Genomic DNA, 26,394 nt, shown 5'->3' with positions numbered 1-26,394 from the left:
GATATATATCCCACTCGCATCCCACTACGCGATAGATCTTAAAGGAATAGACCCAAGCTTTCTTTTGAGCAAAAAAAAAATTTAAAAAAAAGGCCCATTTTGGAAAAAAGTTCGATTTTGAAAAAGAAAAAAAAAATGAAAAATTGCATGTTTTAAGTTAGAAAACATTTATTTTGAAAGATATCCCACTCGCATCCCACTAAGCCACCAAATACGTCTGAAAGGAAAATATCCAAGCTTTCTTTTGAGCGAAAAAAAATTAAAAAAAGGGTCCATTTTGAAAAAAAAAGTCAACAAAGTCTTTGATTTTGTAAAAAAAAGTCAAAAATTGTATGTTTTGAGTTACAAAACTTTTTTTTTGATAGATATCAAACTCGCATCCCACTAAGCGACCAAATAGGTCTTCAAGGAAAATATCTAAGCTTTATGTTAAGAAAAAAAAAAAAAAAAAGGGCCCATTTTGAAAAAAAAATCAGTGATTTCGGAAAAAATATTAAAAATTTTTTCATAGATAGTTATATAGTTTCCTATATACAGGCTTTTAAGGTCAGTGATTTGATGTAAATAAAATATTATTTATATCATTTTCAATATAATCCGACGTTTCGTTGGTATTATTTCCAACTTCTTCAGGGATTGAATTTTATTTTAATATATAATCTTTTTTGTCAAGTTTACATCATTTATAAAATATATCACAGTTTTTTGTATAAGTGGACAACACAACACAAAACTTAAAAATATTAAAATAAATGTATGCAAAAATAAATAAAATATCACAGTAAATTTGTCTTATTCGATCACAGTTGTTGTTATTACTTTTTTTATTTTTTTTTTTAAATATTTTTTTTCGAAAGATTGAAGAAATAGCTATCTAAACTATTTGGAACACATTTTGCTAAGAACAATAGGTAATAAGTTACATGGATGAGAAAAATCACATGTTTGGCCAAAATGTCAAATTTTGACCCCCTCTAACTCAGAGAGTTCTGGACCGATCTTGTTGAAAAATTGTGTAAATTTCATCCCGATCGGAAGACATCGATTTTAAAAGTTGGTTCACTTGACGTGAAATCCCCCATATATTTAATTTAATTTAACAGAGTTTAAATTTGGTATTGAAAATAGAAGAAAATTTAAATAAATTAAAATTTAAACATTTTTATAGAACTCTGTGTGTCCGGTGAAAATTAAAAAGGCACCAACACATATACATTTTTTATTACTAACACATATTTAAACTTAGGTACTTTTTCACTAACACATGTGTATCAAAAATACAAGGTAGTTTTTTATATAAAAAAATACAAGGTAGTTTCATTTTCTCTTTATGTCAACCTTATCAAGCATTCGACAATAAAGGGCATTTGAAGTTTATGTATAAAATAAAGCTACTATATTCATTAAAATGAATCCCAGTTTTTCTTTTATTGAATTCAGACATAAATAAAATAAAAAAATATTTGAATTAAAATATTCTTGTGCGAGTGTTCTGTCGCGTTTCTGAAATAAGACGGCTTTTCAAGGGAATACTGGCAGTTACTTGTGACTAGCTCTCATCTTTGTTCTTCGTATTTTTTTGAAGCAATATTTTGGTAAGCTTTTTGTTACTGCAGTTGGACGTCCTGTTACTGAAATATCAAGTAAACAAAGAATAATTGGAAACAACATGAGCTCGAAGCAGCTTTCAAAAAAATTGAACATCAAGTTTTTTAAAATACCCACGCAGTCATATATGCGAAATTAGTAGTTAAAATATTGTACACTTTTCAAAGAAGGACATAAAAATAAATGAAAACAAGTAAGAAAGTATGGTCGGTCAAGTCCGACCATATAATTCACTAAGTAAAAGAGCAAAACCATTTTCCTTTTAAAATTTCAATAATTTATATATTTGAGTGATTTTGGGATCTATGACCAGTTTGTGATTTATGTCTATATTAAAGTTAACTATGTTGAATTTTGTGTGTATACCAACATTTTTAAGACATTTGTGCTCGATAAAGTGATTTTCGGAAGTGGGCCTTATATGAGAGCTATGACTACTTATGTGCTGAATTTGATTTGGATACTTACATATTTCAGAGATTTATGCACATTAATGAAATTTTTGAGGAATGTGTTTATAGATAGCTATGTCCATGGACATTATGTCATTTCGGTAGTGTCATAATGTCCATGTGTGATGTGTCGTAAAGTCCATGAACATAATGACACTTTTGGAGTGACATAATGTCCATGATATTTAAAAAATAATATAAGTATTTAAGTTTTAATTCGACTTCTGTCAAATTTACTGTTGTAAATTTAAAGTAGTAATAAGAACCTAGCTACGATTTTTAGTTATTATCAGAATTTTGTGGAGTTCAGACGTCACAATTTTAAAGTTCAAAAAAGTAAAAGTATTAAAGAAGTATAAATGCATAATGTAAAATATAAATATGAATTTAGGAATGTATTTGACAAAAAAAGAAAGTTCAATAAAAAATTTAAAAACTTTCACTCCAAAAAAATATTTTTTAATAATTTATTTACAAGAAAGACTTTATTTAGTCTTTCTTGCACTCAGTAGCATGGCGAGCAACTATTTGGTTTCGCAGAAAAGGTGCCGGCTGTGCTACATGAAGCTTTCTAATATATGAAAATATAAACTGTTAAAGGATCTTGATTTGTTCCAAAAATTTTATAAATAAAAAAAAATTGGACATTCACTTTCAAAAGTGTCATAATATCTATAAGCAAAGTGACATACTGTCCATGGACATTACGACACTACTGAAATGACACAATGCCCATGGACAATCTTTGGATGATTTTATAATAAATAAAATTTAATATTAAATCTTCTTGCAAAAAGTTTCATGGGTTTTTGTTTTTTCTGTCGAAAAAAAAGAAAACATAACACATCTCACGATTAGAAAATTTTCGCATATTTCTACATGTACCTCAAAATTAATTCCGTTTTATGTCACGTACGATTTCGCTCGATATTTTGGACAACACTGTTTCGAAAGACCTTTTTATTATTTTAGACTATAGTACCCTCTGAATGGAACATAAAGACCAAATTATTTTTCAGATAATCTTATTTTTGCAAAATCTATTCCACTCTATAGGCGTACAAATGTCACATACGATGATATTTACGATGAATTGCCCATATGATAAATATACAATCAGTGTAAAACATAAATTTTAGTTTAATCTAGGTTTAAAAAGAAAATGTAGATTATGTTTATCCCAAAAACTAGCTCTTAGCATGCCTAAATATCGGCGTATACAACTGCAAATATTTTTATAAACATTTTTGATTTTCCTCATATGTTTATACTGCCAACAACAATATATAAGATGGATGATAAGAGAAAAAACCAACAATATTCAGCATGAAAAAAATGCAGACATACAGCCATACATAGGGAAACACATGAAACATGTTTTAGAATAGTTTCATGAAAAACAACATACAATGACAACAGCAGAAGTGGTGAGGAAGAACTATGACTGTGATGATAATGACACTGACAAAAACGAAGAGAGAGAGTAGAAAAACATTAATGTACAGGACAGTCATAATGACGGTTATGTTTAGTAGACATCAACATGGTTATGTGTTTATGATAATGGTTTAACTGCAAAGAAATGGCAACAAAAAAATAATCCACAGCTAAAGGATGGGAAACAAAAAAACAGCCAGCCAATAGTGTAGAGGAAATACTCAACACTACAAATGTCCAGGTTTATACACGCGCTCACTCACTGACACATTTATAACACAATCTCACAGACATTTTAATGTTTACAAATAGATATTTTGATTTTTATAGAGTGTGGAGGATGTGTTTTCATGGCTGCTTAAAAACGACTGGTGTGTATTTTTGTAAAATGTTCATGCCACAAGAACAAAACTGTCAAGGAAAATTCTTTTTAAAGACAAATTTTTAGGCAGATTCATTCAAATCGATATGAAGCCATGGTGACTCAGACAATAAAATATAATTTTAATTAATTGTTTTATAAACGTTCGCTTTTTTACTTATATCAAATATTTTTAAAAACACTTCATTCGCTTTTATTCATAAAGTATTGCAAGTGATGTAATGTTCACATGTTTCTTCAAAATAACTACATTTTTAGAAACCTGGAAATTTTCTCAAAAGTATTTTTTAATTAAATATATGTATGTAGGTAATTCTCAAAAGTATTAATTCAATACTGGCAGTGGTATTTCACATAATTAAGGCATTGTTTAGAAAACGGAAGCAGGACTAAATAAATTAATTAAATTTGTTAAAATCTTTATTTTTAAATAATGTTTAATTACAGAAAAATAAAAAAAATACAAAATTGGAAGTTAACTGGAATTTAAAAATTAGCTGTAGTTTGATTTTTTATACACGCAGAGAAAAAATATAGTTGGGCATGGTTACTGTAACCATTTCAATATTGTTACAAGTTTTTTAACTATATTATAGTCACAGTAACCATTGACAACCAATCTGAGAACAACATATTATGATAAAATTATTCATCATAAATATGGTTGCCACAAACATATATTTATTTACTGTAACCATATATATGGTTGATACAATCATGTGAATCATAAATTAACCATATTATGGTTACCACAATCATGTAAATGGTTACTGTGACTATAATATTGTTAAAAATCTAATAACACTATTTAAATGGTTACAGTAACCATGCCCAATTATATTTTTTTTCTGTGTGTATATACAAAGCACGCATTGGCAAACTGCGTTATATTTTCACTGCATTACCAATTTCAGTAATCAGTAAATTTTTACTGATTACTAAATATTCTTCAGTAACCGCAAAAATTTACTCAATACTGACATTTGTTCAGTAACCGGTAAAAATTTACTGACACCTAACCAGGCTTCGAGTTAGTAGGGGGGGGGAGGACAGTTATAAAAGGTGTTTATTGCTATATTGAAAAAAATAAAACAGTGTTTTAGTAATTGTGTTGGATTTGTAGACAATTCAGTTGTCGAAGCAAATCTATAAAAAATTCAAACATTTTTGCTAAGATTTATTTTTTATTTTTTAAGAAATCTAATTAATAATAATTTTTAAAAATTTTCAAATGACAAACGTTTTTTAAAATAGTTAAAAAAGTTTGTGTATGCATCTCGACTCTGTTCATATTTGCGAAAAACGATGGTTTTTTCATGCGAAAAATTATGTATGCAAAAAATGGTCAGCTGTTGGTTTTATTTTCGTGCGAAAGAAGTGCTGCTTATGTTATTTCGTGTTGAAAAATAAGGTTGCCAGATGTATTTCGCAAATATTTCATTCCAATTATTTTATATGTAGTTTGACAGCTTTTCTCACGAAATTTTGAACAGAGCACTTAGCTTTAATGATGGATGATATTTTCTTATTTACCATCTTGGCACCTTGGTGTATACTTAATATTTAAAAAAAAAACTTACGATACTTATTAATCATTCGCCACGCCGAACCCTTAATAAAATTTAACAGCTTCAAGTACATAAATAAAAAAATTCAAAAAAAAATTAAAATTATTAATAAAGTAACCCAATAAGCACCAAAGCCCAAAAATTCAACAACTTCAACAAATGTAATTATGTTTTAACTTAAAAAAAATTAAATATTTTTAAAACAAAAAATATATGGTTTGAAATTATGTTTCCTTTTTACTGGAGAATGCTATTGAAATAAACTTTAATATAACTGTAATTCACTTCCTTGACTATAATTCAAGGCTTGAATTACACTTGCTTGCTTTTAGCTTGAATTCCAGTAAAAATGCTTATTGGGAAATAATTGAAACTATAAGATTTACTGAAACTATAAAATCTACAGCAAGGACAGAGGAGGAGTAAAATTTTCATAATATATGTTCGAAGTTTGTTGATAATTTGGCTTCAAAATTTAGCACCTTTTTACTTTTTACCGGATGGGATAAATGACGCATATATCAATATCGCTCCAGCATATCTGCTGAACATTTCGTGTGTGGTAAAAATATAAAATAAAAATAGAAAAAAGCTTGTTTGTTTATATTTTTAAATTTAGGAAAATATAATTAATAAATATTATGAAATTTTGCAATTTTGTTGCTTGTAGTGTCATAGACACAAAACTATTTGCTATTTTGTAGAAATAATGAAAAAAATAAATGTGGTTTCTTTTATGCTTCGATATGAAGTTTATTACACAAAGTCAAAGTTACTTCTTAAACAGCATCAGCTGAACCAGCAGCAAATATTGTTACAAGGTAAAGTCAACACTTCCAACAACTTGTATTTCACAGAAACTCCAACTGTATCTGAAGGTGTTTGCCAATAACTATTTATTTGTTTCTCCTGGTTAAGCTTCTAATGACTTCCGCACAAACAGCTACACACTCAAACCTCTCTTCTGAGAAATAAAGAACGAAATAAATAAATAAAAAGCCACATTCCAAGTATCTAAACACATGCTCATTATTTGCTGTTAAATATTTGTTGAACGTTTATTTCATTTTATTTCACTTTCTGATGCTTTTGTTTATTTGTCTGCGAATAACCGCAAATGTTGTTTTGGTATTTTTTGTCTTGTTGTTATTTTTCTTTATTCTTACAAATAAAACATTTCTTTGAACATGTTTAACATTTATTTACGATCTACAAGGCGTAAAAGAAAAATTGTTTTGTCTGTTTGTTTTTGTTGCTTTTAAGAGAATTTCCTGACATTTCGTTTGTGTTATGCCCTTGAGCAAATTGGTTAATGTCTGTATTTTGTAAATTAAAGTATTCATTCACACGTACATATGTGTGAGCTTATAATTGACTAGTTAGTATGTATTTAGAAAATCAATAGTGGTTTTTATACTGAACAATTAAATGAAATATGCCAAATATAAATAGTTAACCCCAGTTGATACTTACATATATCAACAAATTGAATAACCCGGTTTTTCTACGAAATTTCGGTTTTTTGCCAACCTGTTAATTTAAAATTTCGATTTTCGGTTATCTGGTTTATCCGACTTATATCACGCGGTTAACAGTTTTTTTAAAATTTGGCACTAAAATCAATAAATCTCATGTTTTAATGAATTTTTGTATTCATTGTACACACTAAGGTGGGTCGATTTTTTTTGCGAAAAATCGTATAGCAGAAACGCATTCTACGGAAAATTCTAAGAAATTTTCTCCAAGAATCCATAGATCTAAAATGATATTTCAGTATATACATATATATTTTTTTTAATAGTTTTTTCTTTATTGGATAAAAGACGAAATGCGCAAGATATAGTTTCTTGATGAAACTTTCTTAGAATTTTCCGTAGATTGCGTTTCTGCTATACGATTTTTTACTTTTTGATCGTCCATAAAAATCGACCCAGCCTAGCACACACATTAAACATTTGGTCTGATTTGAAACCTTAACTGCAAATCCCTTTCTATAAATTAATAACAATGATTCTAAATAGTGGAGGACAATGAGTTTTACTAAAAAGCTTTTCATTCAATTGCACATAATGAAACTTTTAACAATTAAATTCAGCATAATTCTAGAAATTTAGGCTAAATTTCGCTGATGATGCATTAAGAACTTAGTGATGATAGAACTTGATGCAAATACCTTCTTTCAATAAAGTTGACTTAGTGTATTTTGTTTTTAAAACTAAATTCCTTTTCAGAAATATTACACGATAGTTAAAAAATGGTCTAAAATACTTGATTTTAAATATTACTGAAATCTGTTAATTTAATTTTATTAATTATTTGGTATGATTTATAATTACTAATAATCACAGTTTAGAAGAAGTACGTTTGAATCTTATATGTGATTTTTTGGGATATGGAACATTTACTGTTTCCCAACAGGGAAAATTTCCATGACTCGTGTCCATAAATGAGGCTAAATGAATTTAAACGATGGCAAATTCAAGTTCTTTTTAGAGATGGTTTGTGGATTATTCGCATGGACCTGCGATTTAAGAAAACCCCATAAGAAAAGTTTAACGGGGTCAAATCGCATGATCTCGGTGGCCAGTTCAAATCAACTCCAAGCGTGCAGAATGACCAATGTGGCATTAGGTGTGTGGCATGTATCGCCTTCATGTTGAAGCAACATATCATTGGTGTCAATATCATCCAAATCAGGCCAAAAGAACTTGATAATCATCAACCTTGAGCGCTAGACCTTGAGCATGATGGCCTGGCCAATGTTGTTCTAAATGGAATATGGACCGCTGACGCCGCCAGCTCAAAATTCATACCAAACAGTGACCTTTCATGTTGATTGGTATCGTCCTAAATTCAACAATATTTTTTGATCCACCACACTGCGAATAATACTCTCGGTTGGGCGAATATCTTACCGAATATTGTCAAAATCCGAAGACCAAAGTAAAAAACTTTGAGTTTTTTCTTGGTCTTCGTTGGAATTCATGACATACAGGCCATTCCCAAGAATGATAAACTTAAGATTACGTCATGCGCATGATTTCCCGTTATATGACGTAAGTGTTCCTTTTTATGGGATGCCAAGTCTATCCATAGGTGAAAATTACAATTTCTTGCTAACAATTTCATGTATTGTGTGAGAGTTTGCAACCTTTGGATTAAACTGACTTGACTATTAGCCAATAGAAACACAGGTTGCGTGAAGTCAGATTTCCAAAATGCGCACACAATTTTACTTTGTGCACGTGATGGCTTAATCTTTAGCTTAGAGTTAGATTGTGCTCAACTATAATTGTTTGAAATTTTTTAGTTGAAGAGCTACACTAATACACCGAATGTTGTTTTGATTATGTTGGTTTTGATATCCAATCAAATCGACCATTATAATGCCTTTTTGTATTCCTGTGGCTCTGGTTTAAAAGAAATTCAATTACTTCATTGGAATATTTTTTTTCTCTGGTCAAGAAACCAACATTAAAATTACATTTCCACCATGGAAAAAACATCATTCTTGAGTGATCTAAACATTTTTGATAGCTTGCAATAATTGTCAATGTTAAAAATTGTATCCTTCGTTTGATTTTGTTCTCAACATTCGAGCATTAATTGATTTGAACATTCGCTATATAAAGTAGTTAATGTTAAAAATTTGGTCGTAATATAATTTTGCATTATTTTAGTTTAATAAACTAAAACTTGCAAAAATTGTTTTACAATTTAAATGTGCCCCTAATTATTTGGTTTCAGAAACTAAATCTTTCAAAGTTTATTAAAATTAAATTTTTTTCATAATTTCAAACACGTTATGTATGCATAATTTAAATCGTAAGCCCCTGTGACGCCATTACGTCAATCATTTCCTCTACGTGCTTTCAGTTTGTTATTATAATTGACCCAAAAATTGGCTTACAATCTATATTTTACTATACGATAAACATACAAAATAATGCGAACTAAATATGCAAAACGGATTTAAGTTAAGCATAAAACTCATACTTTTCAAATAAATATTATATATTTTCAACTTTATAAAAATGTAATTTCAAAAAATAACTACATAAAAATGTTTATAGAGTTTGGTAAAAGTTTTTTTTTTATATGCTGTACATACAGAAAATTATTACATGTTTAGTTCAATCATAATCAACATCATTATCAATGTTCTAAGCGAAAGACATCCATAACATTTGAATTGTTTTACAAAACTTTGTTGAAACTGAAACTCATTATGGTTTGAAAACTAAAAAAAAGCAAAAACAAAACAATAACTATACAATGAATGTATATAGAATCATGGAAACAAATTTATGTGTAATCACTTTCCACTTCTTGTGTATGTGAATGGATTTGTAAACTACAAAACGATTAACTATAAATAATAAATGACAACAACTTTTTCAATACAGAAAAAAATTACTCGTATTATGATAATTTTTTGTTTTGTTACTTTTGTTGCTTTACAAAAATGTTGATTATTATTATTATGGCTCAAAACACATACAAATATACTGGCGTAGTTAATAAATTCAATGACATTCACGCACTCAAAGACTTCTCCTCTTACCCTCCATTTTATGCTGGTTATATGTATTGAAAATATAGTGGATTTTTAAGGAAATTATTAGATTAATGTATTCATAGTTTTCACAAAAGTTCAACAAAATTAAGCTCACATTACAGGCTGCTTTTTTTACGATATTTATAAATCTGTAGATTTCGATGAATTTGTAGGGTTTCTCTTGAGAAATTAAATTTTTATGTTAAATAAAAGTCTATGTGGAAACAATCTAAATAATAACACAGGTCAGATTTGATTCACCATGGTTACCTAAGTACAAAAATGGTAAAATTTTTCAATTCTATGCATAGATTTTTTTTAAAATTTTTTTTTCTAAAATTGTGAATTTTTTTAGATGTCTCTCCACATAATTTATGATAACTGAAGTAAACTTAGAAAGGTTAAAATTTACATAACCTTTAACACGATTATATATTGCGTTTTAACCGGCTGAGTTATTTCGGAGTTATAATAACAAATTGAAGTTATTGTAACAAACATTTTAACAAAAACAAAGCACATGTAAAATGTACACTCAAAGTACACGCTTGTACGCACACACAATTTTCTGAAAATAAGCAAATTCACTTAATTGTGATTAAATTCGAAAGTAATCCATCGATTTTTATGATCAATATCTCATTTATTTCCTATTACATGTGGCTTTTCGATAATGCAATAAATCTGAAAAATTTCTGCCGATTTCGATTTTTCATGATTTTTATAAAACAAAAAAAAATCACATTTTTCACGTAAAAAATATATTTTTTGCTTCAATTTGTTATTATAACTCCGAAACTACTAAGCCGATTAAAACGCAATAAATATGTGAACATTTGTACATAGCAGGGCAAAATATTTTAAACATTCAGTCAATCGAAAGAAGAACATTAACTAAGAAGAACATTTATGTATGTATATCGAACAAAAATTTTAAATTTTGTGAAAATGAGGGAATTCATTTAATTGTGAATAAATTCGAAAAGAATCAATCGATTTTTACCTTCGATATCTCATTTTGTTGTCATTATATGCGGCTTTGCGACAAAGTAATAAACCTTAACAAGGTCAGCCGTTTTCGATTTTTCATGAGTTTTTTAAAACACAAAAATTTGCTACTTTCACGTGAAATCCTTTCACGTCAAAAATTCTCTGTTTTGAATTACAAAAAAATTATTTTGAAAGATATCGAACTCGCATCCAACTAAGCGACTAGAAAGGTCTTCAAGGAAAATATCCAAGCTTTCTTTTGAGAAAAAATGGCCCATTTTGAAAAAAAGTCAAAAAAGTTTTTGATTTCTAAAAAAAATTAAAAAAAATTTTTTTTAATTTTTTTTCGAAAGATTGAAGAAATAGCTTCATGGATGAGGAAAAACATCTGCTTGGCCAAAATATCAAGTTTTGACTCCCTCTAACTCAGAAAGTTCTCGACCGATCTTGTTGAAAAATTGTGTCTGAATTACTATCCAATACAACTAACCCGTTCGGAAGACATCGATTTCATGAAATACCCTACATTTACTTTCAAAAACCTATGTCTGTTGTCAAAAACCAAACTCTTGCAAAAACAAAATACATGTTAGTCAAAGTATTTTGTTGTTGACAACAACTTGTTGTATCAGACATATGAATTCTTCGTACAATTCTCTATGGTATCAAGCATGACAAAAGAGAGCTTAGGGTTAATTTCGCATTTATTAAGAATTTTATTTTAAAGTACCCCAAAAATTTAACATGCGCACCCATTGAAAAACGCTTATAGCTGAAATATGCTGGACATTGTATGGTAATGAAGTGGAATTGCCTAGAGCTAAAAAAACTTTTATTAATGAAAACTTCCTATCCAAATTCTTAAATTTTTTTGCAGTACAGTTTAACCCCTTAAATCCCTGTTTTAATGGTGGTTTTTGCACTTTTTTAAAAGAAGGACAAAAACGACCCATGCCTTGAGGACTTAGAGGGTTAACATATTCTACAAAAATATTCTCCGTAACATTTTACATAACTTTGCGGAACACATTTTATACCTAAAGTGTAAGGATCACATGGTTTCTTATGACGATTTACAATAAGAATGTGCCAGAGTTGGAAAACTTTAACCCAATACCGCCCACTGTAACATATACGTAACACTGACATTCATCAATATTTAACTAAATTGTCAACTTAATAAATAATATACAAATGTGTATTCATGTTTATTTTGTGTTTTAATGTTCCTTCTGCAGCAATAACTGATTATTTCGTTAGTTCTACTCTTCTTGTGGTTGTGTAAGGTTGTTTTGTAAAGTGTGTTTTTTGAAAGCTTGAAAAAAGTGAATTATGACGACACGAAGAAGGTAAGATAGTTAATTTTATATATATATATTATTTTATACATAATTATTATATGCATACTTAAAGAAAACATATCAAATTATATTATTTAAGTGTAAAAAAAAATATTTGAGTTATATAGTGTACGGTAGAAAGTGAAGAAAGCAGGTGTTACGTATTTGTAACACTGGGCAGCACTCAGTTATTTTTGGACCACTTTTTTTACGTTACAAATATGAACAAATATCAACATATTTGGCATTAGTTTTACTTTTAGAGTATTTTTTTTTTTAGATACGGGTATTTAACATTGGAAGAAGCCACACAATATCTTGAGGAGCTTTTGTCAGATGATAGCCAGGAAAATATTATTGAACAAGTGGTCATAGAGCCGCCGAGAGCTAACTATTTGCCGTCTGATGAAGACTCTGGAGATGAAGATGGTGGTGGACTCCCGCAAAATTTGCCCAAAGCTCTACTTATACAACCATGCGAAATTACAATTCGGAAGTCGGGATCATGTGGCGATGATGATCAGGAAAACGCGGAAGACATGGAAAATGTATTGCTAGAGCAGACATTGCAAGATGTTATAAATAACTCTTCTGATAATTTAAATATTGATTGCCTTAGATCTAATGCAACTACACCGTTGAGTGTAAAATCATCTGCAGAATCGCCTAAAAGAAAAGCAGTGGAAAATAAGATAAAGACCCCATCTAAGGTACCTCGTGTGCAGCATTTTGACTCTGCCTCAGGTTCTACAAAGAAACCAAGACCATCAAAATGTAAAAAATCAAAGTATGCCAAAAGATTACAAAGTGAAACTATTCAGTGGGTGGAAGATGAGGATGTATGGTGTCAACGTATATTCCCTGAACCCGACTTTTCTGATTGCACTGACTTACCACCCTACGTGCAATTTGAGAAGTTTTTTGACGATGAGTTGGTACAAATGCTATGCAATGAAAGTAACAGTTATGCAGTATATAGTGGACAAGAGAACCCAAAAATATCGATGAATGAAATGCGAGTTTTTCTTGGAATCCTGATTGTTACAGGTTATGCTTCAGTTCCTTCAAAGAGAGATTATTGGACAAATGAAAGCGATCTTAAAAATGAATTGGTTTCGGATTCTATGCGTAGAAATCGCTTTGATACAATATTTCGTAATATACATTTTATTGATAATGCAAAACAACAAGGAGACGATAAAATCTGGAAACTACGACCATATACAGATGCTTTAAAAACACGTTTCTTGAAGCACTTTCATCCTGAACAATGTCTATCTTATGATGAATCAATGATTGAATATTATGGTCGTCACAGCTGCAAACAATTCATAAGAGGAAAACCCCTTCGTTTCGGTTACAAAATGTGGAGTTTAAATACTCCGCTGGGATACTTAATAAATTTTGAAATGTATCAAGGATCAAATCCCCGTTTAAAGCCTGAATATTACACCAGGTATGGGAAAAATATAACTCCATTGTTTTGTATGCTGGATGAATTTGATGAAAATGTTAAGCAACTTGAATTTTCAATTCATTTTGACAATTTATTCACGACAGTTAACGCTTTGGTTGGTCTAAAGCAACGCGGTTACCATGGAACTGGAACAATCCGAGAAAATTGCATACCCAAATCATGTCCTTTACCTTTAAAAGATGTATTAAAAAAACAACAGCGTGGTCATATTGAAAGTATAAAAATGGTATCTCCTGCTATAAAAATTACCAAATGGGTTGACAATGCAGTTGTATCTGTAGCGTCCACTATTCATGGGAAGGTACCTATCACCAAAATAGCCAGATTTTCCCGAACGCATAAGAAAAGAATTATGGTTCCCTTACCACATGCTATAAACGAATATAATAAAAATATGGGTGGAACTGATAGAATGGATCAAAATGTAAATGCATATAGAATTGGGGCGCGAGGAAAGAAATGGTGGTTTTCAATATTTACATGGTTAGTAGATGTTTCAATACAAAATGCTTGGATTCTACATCGCAAGGCAGGTGGAAGCATGTCCCAGTTGAGTTTTCGCCGATCAATAGCAACTCGGTATTGCAAATCTTATGGCAGTAACAAACCACCTCAGAGTTATCGTCGTTTAGCTACAGATGAACAAGAGTATTCAACCAGATATGATGGGGTAAATCACTTTGTCGTCGAAACAAAGGACAAAAAAAGACGTCGTTGTGCAGGTTTGAACTGCTTGTCTCATCCAACTTCCATGTGCAAGAAATGTAATGTTGGTTTGTGTATCAAATGCTTTGAAAAATACCACTATTTTCTAACAACAAACTAAATAACATTAAAAAAATTTTATGAATTACTATATTTGTTTATTTATTTTTTATTATTTTCTGTATTTTTTATTATTTTTATTGTGTAAAACACATTAAATTAAAAAAAAATGTTTTATGTTATCTTTTATGTAATAAATGGAAGTTTTTGTTAAGTTTTGTTTATAATAAATATACGTTTTATTTTGAAAAATGCTAGGCCCAAAAATTGTATGTACTGCCCACTGTTACGTATATGTAACAGCCCCCAAAACCCAATCTAGGACAAATGGAAAAATTTTTTTTATTAAAATAGGTTCATTAAGCTAAGGTAAATTGCTGTTCAAAATTTCATTGATTTATATAGTCTAGATCGCTGTGGGCATTAAAGGGTTAACCCGCCCTCAAATGAAATTCATATGTAAACTTTCAAAACGCCGATACACGTGTCTTTTTTTTTTTATCCTCTATCAAAATTTATTGGTCGGACCTTGTAATATTGGAAAAAATTTGATTTTGTTGTATAGTGTAATTGTTAAAGAACAAAACTATACTTTATGCGTTCAGTGACTATATTTCAATTCAAAATTATAATTACTAAACTGTAAATAAATAAGCAGTTAAAAAATACAATTAAAATCATTTCTTATTTTCTTATTCAACAAATACATATTACACATTCCAAATAATAATGTGAGAGTGAAGTGTATTTTTGTATCATGTATTTGAAAAATGTTCAAACAAATATACACTGTGTCAATCAATTTGATTTTGAATTATAGATTATGAAACACTGATCATAATACAAAGTACTGTATTATTAAAATGGTGTTCAGTTTTTTTCTCTGTAAGTACCATTACAAGCGACAAGTCAAAACCAAAATTGGGATTCCCAGATTTTTACTTTCTGCTGTAATATATGATTAGTAATGAAAAATTAACTAGTAGATGCCAGATGGCGGAAAGTTCAAGAGATGCCAGAATAGTTGAGAAAATATGTGAGGGAAAAATGAGGTAAATGTGAGGTAAATTGAGCTAAAACTTTAACAATCGTATTTTTACACTAAATGGCACAATTCTAGACGGGAGCATCTATAAAAAATCGGATATCGATTTTATAAAACCACCCTAGTGAACATGTATGTATGTACATTAGGGCTATAACTTTTTTACATTTTCTGCAAATATCAAAATGGCCATAGCTTAATCGAATAGACCATTGAAAGTTATTTAAAAATGGGATTACTTTTACGCGGTTGTCAAAAAAGTACACCCACAAAACGCGGTAAAGTTTGGAGATAATTTTTTTATTTTTTATTCAAAAAAGGAAAATATTTTTTCGTTAAATAAATCCTCATAAATATTAATGTATTTATTTGATTTTTTGTAAATAGAAGCATTACAAAATTCAATAATTTGTAATTATACTGACATAACAGAAAACTCTTACTGACAGTTCATTTCACCGTATTGGTTTTATAAATATTTTGGTATGTTCAGTAACACAAATGAAATTACTCGCTAATGGTAATCGAACCGACATAATTCGATTGACGACATATTCGGTTACTACAACGAATCTGGTTTCTCTGTGTAGAAACTTATGGTTCACAAACTCCAAACTTTTTGTGTTTTTGGAACTACTTGATTTATTTGTGTAGATGTTAGATCGGTTAACCGATTAATTTTGGACGGTTAACTGTTCGAATAATTTGAAATTGCCGATTTTCAAATAACAAATAAACCGATTAATTTGCGTCGATTAACCGAAATTCCTTTTTTTGCACTTTAAAATTTTTTTTTTTATTTTTCTGTTTCAATTCAAATACAAATTTCAAATTAAAATTAGATATTTTTTGAACATCCAATAAACATGATTAGTAAGTATGTATAACAACTGACATATTTAATTTACATGTATTTGAAACTTTGTTTGTATCTACATACAGTACGAGACACAAATGTGTAAATAAATTTGGAAATATCTATAATTTGAATTTTTATGCTCAACATTTACCAATCTGACAATATTTTTTACACAATATGAAGATCATGATTAGTGAAGTATAGCAATACAAAAAAATTAATGTCAAGTAATGGCATTTAAATACCAGGATATCAAAAAGTTAAAAACTGAATTACACAATTTTGTCGCATTTTCTTTAAAGTTAAATAAACTTGTTATTATTATTTAGAAAAAGAACAATTTTAATCAATTTCATTAATGACAGTTAGTTAAAACATGTTACTAGTTAACAATTTAAAATTCTTTAAGGAATATTGAATATGAAGAAGATTATCTCCGAAGTTGCAAATTCTGTTACCGAGCAGCTGAAAAATGGGATATCCTATCGAAAAATATCCACCAAATTCAATATTTCTTTTAATCTGTTGAGAACATAGCGAATATATGTGGTTTGGCTTTTCCAGCACCAATTTGTGGACGGAATTCAATTCTATTGTTAAAAGATGGTCTCACTGTATAACGTCTAGTTGCATCAGGAGAAGAAAATAGTCCCCGTGAGGTACAACCAAAACTATCTTCATGCTACCAAATTAAGATTTCAAAACGTGCATCTCAGATAAATCAAAAGATGTGGTTTTTATGCAATAAAGATTGTTAAAAAACCTCGTTTAATTGAAAGACACAAGTCTCTTCGACTAACATTTGTAAATTTTTTTAAGAAATGGACCTTTGATGATTGGGAAAAAGTTATCTGTACAGATGAATCGAAAATTAACCATTTTGGAACTGATGGACCAAAATATGACTACCAAAAACGAAATGCGCCATTAAAAGACCGTGATTTTATGACGACTATGAAATATGGTGGTGGAATATTGCCATTTTGTGGTTTTTTTTCTGCGAAAGGTGTAGGAAAACTTCATAAAATTGGTAGTAATATGAATGCAGAAATGTATATAGACATTATCAAGACAACAGATGTGGATAGTCTGAATGATTGGCGTGGACAAATTGAAAACACTGTGATACTACAAGATAACGACAACAAACATAAGTCTAAAAAGACCCTTAATTTTTTAAAAACCGCCAAAATTACATTGCTAGATTGACTCCCACAATCTCAGAATTTAAATCCGATTGAGAATTTGGTGCGAATTCTAAAACGTCGCGTTTATAATTATCAAAATGCATTTAGAAAAACAACTCAGCTCTAGGAGCGCTCCCATGATATCTAGGGATCTATAATGCAAGAAGAGTGTCGCAAACTGGTGGAGAGTATGCCCTCCAGAATTCAGGCTGTCATTGACGCGAAAGCAGGTTATTCGAAGTACTAAAAAAGTTACTTTAGTAATCTGCGCCAAAAGTGTGTAAATGGGTTGCAGTTATTTTTTTTAGATTACTGGAGTATAATTAAGGAAATATTTTATTTATTTAGTCCTAAAATATCCTTAATAAATATTGTTTAAAAAAACACAAAACGTTTCTTTATAAACATTGCACTTTAAAAATGGTGTCACAAAGTGTAAATATATGACCATCATTTACACATTTTTGTCTCACACTGTATATGTATAGACGAAATTTTTTTTGAAATGAGTCTTTTATCATAACTAAACGAAACTATTAAATTAATCAAAATCTAAAACAATCCAAAAAGGAATATTCTTTATTCCTAGATGTTAATATCTTTCTAATCTGTATTTAACCAAATTTTTACTTATCAAATATACGAGAAAACATAAATTTTAATTCTGATGTTTACAACAAAAAAAAAAAACACTCTCACACAAAAAATAATTGACTTTTTTGAAAACTGATGAAACTATATTAAAGAACAGCGCTTGTTTTGTATTACTCAGTTCATAAAACATGGATTTTGAGTTATGACGTTGTTGCAGCATATAGGCGATATGTTTACAAAAATTATCTCAAATACCATATTTGCAGTTTTTATGTTTTTGTACACAAAATTCGTTATTGTATTTTCAATTTAAAATGAAAATAGAAATTATTCGGTTAATCGAATAGTTTTAAGTTAACCGATTATTAACCAAATAAATCTAAACCTCGATTAATTATTTGCTCGATTAACCGATTAAATCAGAAACCCGATTAATTGAATACCCTAATAGATGTGCCATATCAATTTAATTTGCACAGCGTTAACAAAGTCTACTTCTTCGGGTACTTTTTACAGAGTTAGAGGCATTCGAATTTAGTATAGTAATGTAAACTTCTCAGAAGAAAAAATATAAAAAAGTTATTCCTGAAATATATCACTATCAGTGCTTCATTAGCTGCACTTATTTTTCATTATATTTCTCAAAGATTTAAAAAAGACGGGTAATTTATTAGCTTTATTGTATTATACTTCTATCATGATATAAAACAAATAAAATTTAATAATACAAATTTTATATGTATGTTCTGCTATATATGAAAACATTGACATTTGAAACAATAATGGAAACCCTAACTCATAGCAAAAGGATTTTTAAACAAGTAGAAAATAACCTAACAACAAACATCATGGCTTTAGTTCAAATTTTATATTCTATAAAATAATGTAGTACGGAAAAATGACATAAAATAACAAATTTACATTTTTATCGAAAAACTTTTATATGTACAAAATAATTCAAAAACCATCTCTGTTACCAATGCTAAAGATCTTTCAACACCAAACTACAATCATCAAATCTATATATTTAGTTAGCTGTAACATACTACCCAACAATCAAGCAGCCAACCAGACATACATACATCCTTCCATTTGATAAGTATCATAGTTGCTTTAACAAACATTAAAGTCCTCTAAATGTGTGTGTGTGTATGTATGCTAGGGTGGGTCGATTTAGCAATAGATATTGTGCCATCGATTTTTCGATAGCTTTTAACATGAGAAAAAAAGTTCCACTACGATATATAAATTTTTTTTTTGGGTTTTTTCTGAAATTTCGAGGCGCCGAAAATGATTTTTTTGATATGTCAAAGTGGATTTTTTTCTCATGTCAAAAGCTATCGAAAAATCGATGGTAGAATATCAAAAAATGTTGTCCTTACAAATCGAACCACCTATGTATGTGTTAACATTGTAAGTAGTACATGACAATGATGATGAAGATGAGCACGAGATAATTTTTTTTATTTTTTTTGCGATTTTCTGAAAATCAGTTAAGTGTATTTGAAAAACATTAACCAGCATCAACTTTCTCTTTTTATCTCATCCCCCAAAGAAAAGGGAAAGATTGGGGAAATGTACGAGAAAAACCAACAAATGTAAAATTTAATAAAAAACAAGTAAGAAAGTATAGTCGGTCAATCCCGACCATATAATACCCTACACCGAGAAGATGATTATAAACAGTTTTATTTTAAAATGTGTATAAATTTGTTTACCATAAAAAGCCAAATATGTATCTATTGTAATTCTTAAAAAAAATTATTAAAGTATTACCAATCTTATCTGGATCAATTACTGGGTCGATTAGGCACAACATTTTTTATTGCCCCAAGGACGAATTCTATGGAAATTGGTCAGAATCATAAATATCTTAATTATAATCATATCCCTATACAAAATTCAGCACACCTCGGTCCATATTTTACCATATTCAAATAAAACTCAACTCAAATAATCATATATACGCAAATCGTGTCACCTAATTTCATGGTTGTCGGTCCATAATTAGTTATACATACTTAGCTCCTACTTTAACGAGCTTAAAACTCTTAAAAATGTTGGTATACAAATAAAATTCAACACAAATTAGTTTCATATATGTATACACAAGTTTTGCCACCTATTTTTATGGTCGAAATGTACTGACTACTTTCTTACTTGTAAAAGGTGTATTTATCAGACAGCATTTCTTATAAATATGAATATCATTGTTTTAAATCAGAACAATTTGTAGTGGTATAGAATTAAATATGTACTAATATCTACATCAAGAAAGTCATCATTTTTGATAGAATCAATCCTTAAACTAATGTTGATGTTGATAAATAATGTAGAATCAAACATTATTTTAACTCGCATTCAATTTAATCACACAGACTTACATTATAAATGAGACTACAACAGCAAAAATGAAAACGACAGCAAAAGCAAATGACATTTATTTCTTTTATTTGTTTGTTCTATTTTCAGAAAACATTTCATTCAAACTGTGATTGTCGTCGGTACGCGAATTTTGTAAGAACAACATGATTTTTATGCAAATTCGTTTATTTTAACGTTGGCATTAAGTTGTTTGCTCTTCCCCGCTTGCCGAATGCTGATGGTACTATTTTTCATAAGCGTAAGTACTTCATCTATTGTTCGCAAATTTTATTGTACATATTTCTCTGTAATTGTTGTTCAATATTTTTTATTTATTGAATATTAAATAAGGAGTGGAGTAGAATAACATCATGGTCATAGAGTTCGCAAGAACCGCGGTTTCGGTTTTAAAAAATTGAAAACCGATCGGTTTCGGTTTTATTTCGGTTTTGAGATAATTTGTTAAATATTAATGTTATAGAAACAAAATCAGTTAATCATATATGAAATGCTATACAAGTTTAAAATGCAAGAGAATAAAGGAAAATTGGTTCTCTTTCTTCTACCGGGCCAGCTAGTCCTCCATACTTTTATAAGATATTTGATAATAATAAGCAGTCATTTGAAGTTTAATTGTCAGGAAATACTCGTACGATCAATATTTTTAAATGAGTTTGTGTCATTATTTATTAACAGGTTGCCTTGCCTAGATTGCAAAAGGTAGCCTGCTACATCATCTGAAGCAATTATTGTAATATAATTTAAAAAAATTAAAGAAATCTTAAGATATTTTAACTGAGTTGCTTTTAGATAAATTAGTTGAATCATTGAATGAAAAAGTTAGTTTTTCATTTCTAATTTTTTAATTTTTCTACTGAAAATAAATTAAAAGTGAAAACCAAAGAAGAATTGTCGGTTTCGGTTTTAGGCCTTGAAAAATCGCGGTTTCGGTTAAAACCGAACACGAAACTCTACTTTACAGTATAATTTCATAGTACTTAGAACTAATTTGTGCACAATTTAATGAGGATTGCCGCATATTCAACATATTTATGAAGGCTCAAACAGTATCCATGCAAATGGGGCTAGTAATATTGGTCCGATATTTCTCATTTTCAGCACCAAACAAACCTTATCAACCTTTCTGTCACCTAGCTCCGTTCGTTTGGGCCCAATCGTGTTTTTAACAGGCAGATAGACGGACGGACATATCTAGATCGTTTTAGAATCTTATGGGGACCCAGAATATATATAATTTATGCTTCTATGACCAATATTTCGATATCTTACAAACGGAATGACAAAACTTTTCCAGAGTTTAAAAATCTTGCATGCCTGAAGTGCTCAACTTTGAGACCTCACAATGCCGCACAGTGGTATGAGAATGAAAAAAGAGGGAAATAAATCTGTAACTTCTAAACCCTTACGCCGATTTGAATGAAATTTCACATGCGCAAGTAGTCGAGTTTAAGTTTTGAATTTGGACGTCATGATCCCACCAGGAGCAGACCAGGGTTTCCCAAAGTAGGACACCTCGGGTATGTTCAATTTTTAAAATTATCCTATTTCTTCTTTTGTGTTCCGATTTAAAAAAAATTACACATACAGAATCTCCTCGGCGAGCACTACATAAAATTATCAATTATCTCTTATAGCTTAGGAGATATTCGCATTTGAAAATTTAATTTTCAACATTTTTACCCACCCTACTCCAGTTTTTGACCGCGGTTCCAAATATTCGCCGATTTTATACATTTTTCTTTTATAGGATTAACAATATATCTATATATCTAATAAAGAAAGAATTGTTTAAAAATCATGACTGAGTCCAAAATTACATGCATTAGAATATAAAAAAATTATTTTTTTTTGGGAAAAAAGTACTTTTATTCTTTTTAAGTTATCTAAAAAATTTCTAAGAGGATGTAGAATGTATTTGCACTTTTTGAAAAGCTAACTTTACGCCAAATATTTGAAATGAAAAAAACATTTACAATTTTTGATACAGACGGTAAAAATTCAACTTTATCAAAATATAGTAACCTATTTTAGATGGCCCAATAAGTTCTTAATTATTTTGTAAAGGGTTCCGATAACCGAAAAAATCACATTTTTGGGATTTTTCAAGATTTTTTTGGGAATTGCGGTATACTTGATACCAAATTTCAAAATTTGTTTCTATTTTTCCATTTTAAATAGAAAAATCTACATAACTGTGAAATTTCATTAAAAACTATTCATAAATAAAAATTTTATTTCAATTTGAAAAATTTGTATCTATGCAAAATTCAATAAAAAGCATTTTTTGTCATATTTTTCAAAAAAGTATTCCATGAATTTTTTAATTGTCAAAAGTTATATACATTTTTGAAAAGTAGACAAAATCCTCTATCCATTAATATATAACATGTCTACCTTATGTTTTTTATGTGTTAAATAAATTAGGGAAAACTTAACAACTCGCTGAGAATTTACCTAGCACTGTTATTTACATTCATAAAAATGTTATTATGTAGGCAACATATTTTTTATGAATTTCTATGTTAGGTAAATTCTCAGCGAGTTGTTTAGTTTTCCCTAATTTATTGGACACGTAGAAAAGGGTTTAGAAGTTACAGATTTATTTCCCTCTTTTTTTATTCTCATACCACTGTGCGTCGTTCAATAATTCGGGTTTTAAAATGAGTAAATGGTTCTATGGTGATGAATTATTCACTTTTTCTAAATTATTTAAAACGAATTGTTTTATAGTCTCAATCTCTAACAACGTTGCCGTAACTTTGCTTAATACAGTTGTCTACACAAATCTGTACAAGGTTTGATATCATTGCCAGTGAACGTGTCTAGTCACCTCGCATGATTGACGCATTTATAAATACGCAAAAATTTAACAAAAATTTAATCATACAAAGTAAATAGTTTTTTGCGAATATCTGAACTACTATAATCTTGAATGTCTTCAAGCTTTAGAAGAATAAATTTCATATCACGTTTGGTCAAAAATTGAAAGGATCGAACAGAGTCACCTCCCATACAAAGGAAATACATAGGTATTTCTATTGCGAAATTCTTCGAATAGGTCTCTTATCATTTTACATAGTTTGCTGAAAATTTTCTGGATTGGCTTAGTGAACGTGGTACGATTCAATTTCTTATCACTGCATGAGGTTTAATTCAAAAATTGTAAGTGTCGGAAAAAGGGGGTAAGTCCCCTACCGTACAAAGATAATAGTTTTTTCTAAATATCTTGAGAACTAACTTTGTTATTTTAGATATTTTGGCGAAAAATGATCTGTTTGGAATTAGTTGTATTCATTTATTTATTTTTTATAAAGACATTTCACATTTTTTTATTTTACTACCATAGGGGTAGCAAAGCGCACGGGTTAAGCTGGTATTATATAAAGCCTTAACCCTCTAACCGGTAAGCCTGCAATTAGGCGCGGTATGTTAAATGTATGTAATGCTGCTTTATTTGCTTATTTTTCCCGTTATAACGGTAAATATGTATGTATAAAGAGACAAACAATTTACTTATTGTGATAAACATGAATGTGCTCTTGTCTATTGTTTTTTTTATTCCAATGCATGATACAATAACTGTAGAAGGTAGAATCACTAGGAGAGTTTTCAGTATTTACCGCTATAACGTCAAACTTTGATTTTGATTTTTTTCATATTTTCTTTTGTTTGACGTTACAAGAAATGTATAATTGAAAATTTATTTTCTACTGAGTGTACCATATATTGTTGTGTCATGTTCCAACGTATTATTTTTATTTTCCAAACAATAAACTGGTATATTTTTTAGCTCAATTAAAAGTCCAGTGTGACATCTTGGCCCTGTCTTATATTGCATCTCGAACTCTATTTTAATATACAGTGTCGGGCAAAACTGAAACACTTATTATCAATAGCCAGATGACGGCGGATGAGGTGGTCATAGAACAAAGTTGTAGCATATATCTATAAATACAGTGTCATATGCCCTGATATGCCCTTGAAAAAACGAATGTATGTATTTAAAGCAAATGGGATATTATATTTATGAATTCATCTTAATGTTTTTTGTATTTGGAGTAAAAATATATAAATTATTTGGTGTGCCAACTCGGGAGCAAGCCACATACAATTAACCGTGTGAAAAACATGCATTTTCCAAATATAAGACAGCAATAGTCAACGTTTGCCTTGTGCTTTGTTAATGGTTATAGCAAAGGCAAGACTAAACGGGTGCTGGAGCAGCTTTAATTCAAATGATAAGTCGTTAGAAATCATCGGTATACGTGGAATCAGTACGTCTTCCTTTAAATCTGCCACCGATGATTGTTGGCTCAATTAAATTTAGTGAACGTTTTTTGATGGTCAATCTTGATCCGTTGCATAATTTTTGCTCATTGAATTGAATTTGCTAATTGAGCTTGTTGACATTACAACAAGACTTGGGACTACCTTGTCTACATCGGCTTGAATATTCATTTGTATTTGGCAGAAGTACGGCGGGAACGGAATCCTATTTGTTGCGGGATCAATTGGAATTTTTCCATTTCCGATGTTCAACAGTTATTTTGAAAAAGAGTCTTGCAGAAAATGCACACGAATGTTCATCGATAGCGAGATTTTTCGAATCGGTTCCAAAGGTATAAGATTTCAAGCATGCGTTCAACACATCTGCGGCCATTGATCTGGTAATAAAGGCCAACATCGCAATCGCATTGTTTCATCGGTCGGTTGGTTCCACGAAAATCGATGATAATTTTGCACGTTTTTAGGATTGTGGCCATACCGGAGATTTTGCTGATTTTGAAAGTTGGTGATTTTATCATGTTCAAATTCAATGGGAGGTTGAGTGCCTCCGCCGTGCAATAATCAAAATCGGTATAGCCGTTTTTAATCTATACGGAACATTTACGCACACATCCTTTTTTATATATGTACACAGATTATTCAAATGTATCACAATATAAATAGTATTTATTTTAAGTACATACATTCATTTAAAAAATGTATGTTACTAATTGGTGTTTTAGATTATTGAAAAATTTGTCATCAGTGTTATTAACAAAATTAAAAACCAATAGTAAATGTTAATAAAACCAATAAAAATAAAAAAAATTAACTTGTTTTAAAACGTAGGCATTAGGGATATAACTATTGACAATTTTTGCAAATATGCAAATTGGCATAGCATAGTCGAATAGAGCATTAAAAAATATAAAAAACCTCGGTATTATTTTTTCGCGGTTGTAGAAAAAGTTCACGCACCAAACGCAATAAAGCTTTTCATGAAATATTTTTAATTATTTTGAAATACAATATATTTTATTTTAATAATAACTGCGGACATACTTCAAAAGATAATTTTTAAATAAGGGAAGTATCCCCCACACTTGGAAAAAAAAATATGATATTATTTATATAATTTTTTTGAGAAAAAAAATGTTGGTTTATTTTAGAAATCGGTGTTGGTGCGTGATATTTTTGATTCCAAATGACCTAAAAAAATGATTTTCATTACTTATACAACATTGGCCATCACGTGGTGGTATGCCAAAAATTTCGCCAAAATTAGTTATATTCCTAGTGGGCATGTTTGAAAATATTTCAGTAATAACTTTTTCTGTGTGTACACATGAAAGTAATTATATTGATTTCATAAAAAGTATATTAATAAAAAAAACTATGTCGTTCCATATAATAACACCCCTAATTCAACGAAAACAGGAATAGCTAAACAATTTAATTTTAATAGCAGTTTCCTTTTTCAA

General features: G+C 29.5%; 1 long non-coding RNA gene across 1 annotated transcript in view; it reads left to right on the top strand.

Annotated features, from left to right (window-relative positions):
- LOC135955862 (uncharacterized) overlaps positions 1 to 26,394 on the top strand; it is a 201,375-nt gene that overhangs the window by 55,451 nt on the left and 119,530 nt on the right. The window contains exon 2 of the long non-coding RNA XR_010576312.1: positions 20,735 to 20,885. This is a non-coding gene — a long non-coding RNA (uncharacterized LOC135955862). The remainder of the gene's footprint in view (positions 1 to 20,734; positions 20,886 to 26,394) is intronic.

Source organism: Calliphora vicina, chromosome 1, assembly GCF_958450345.1.
Source record: "Calliphora vicina chromosome 1, idCalVici1.1, whole genome shotgun sequence".
NCBI lineage: Eukaryota > Metazoa > Arthropoda > Insecta > Diptera > Calliphoridae > Calliphora > Calliphora vicina.
Note: the sequence above shows the minus strand (reverse complement) of the source record. Positions and strands in the feature narration are given on the sequence as shown.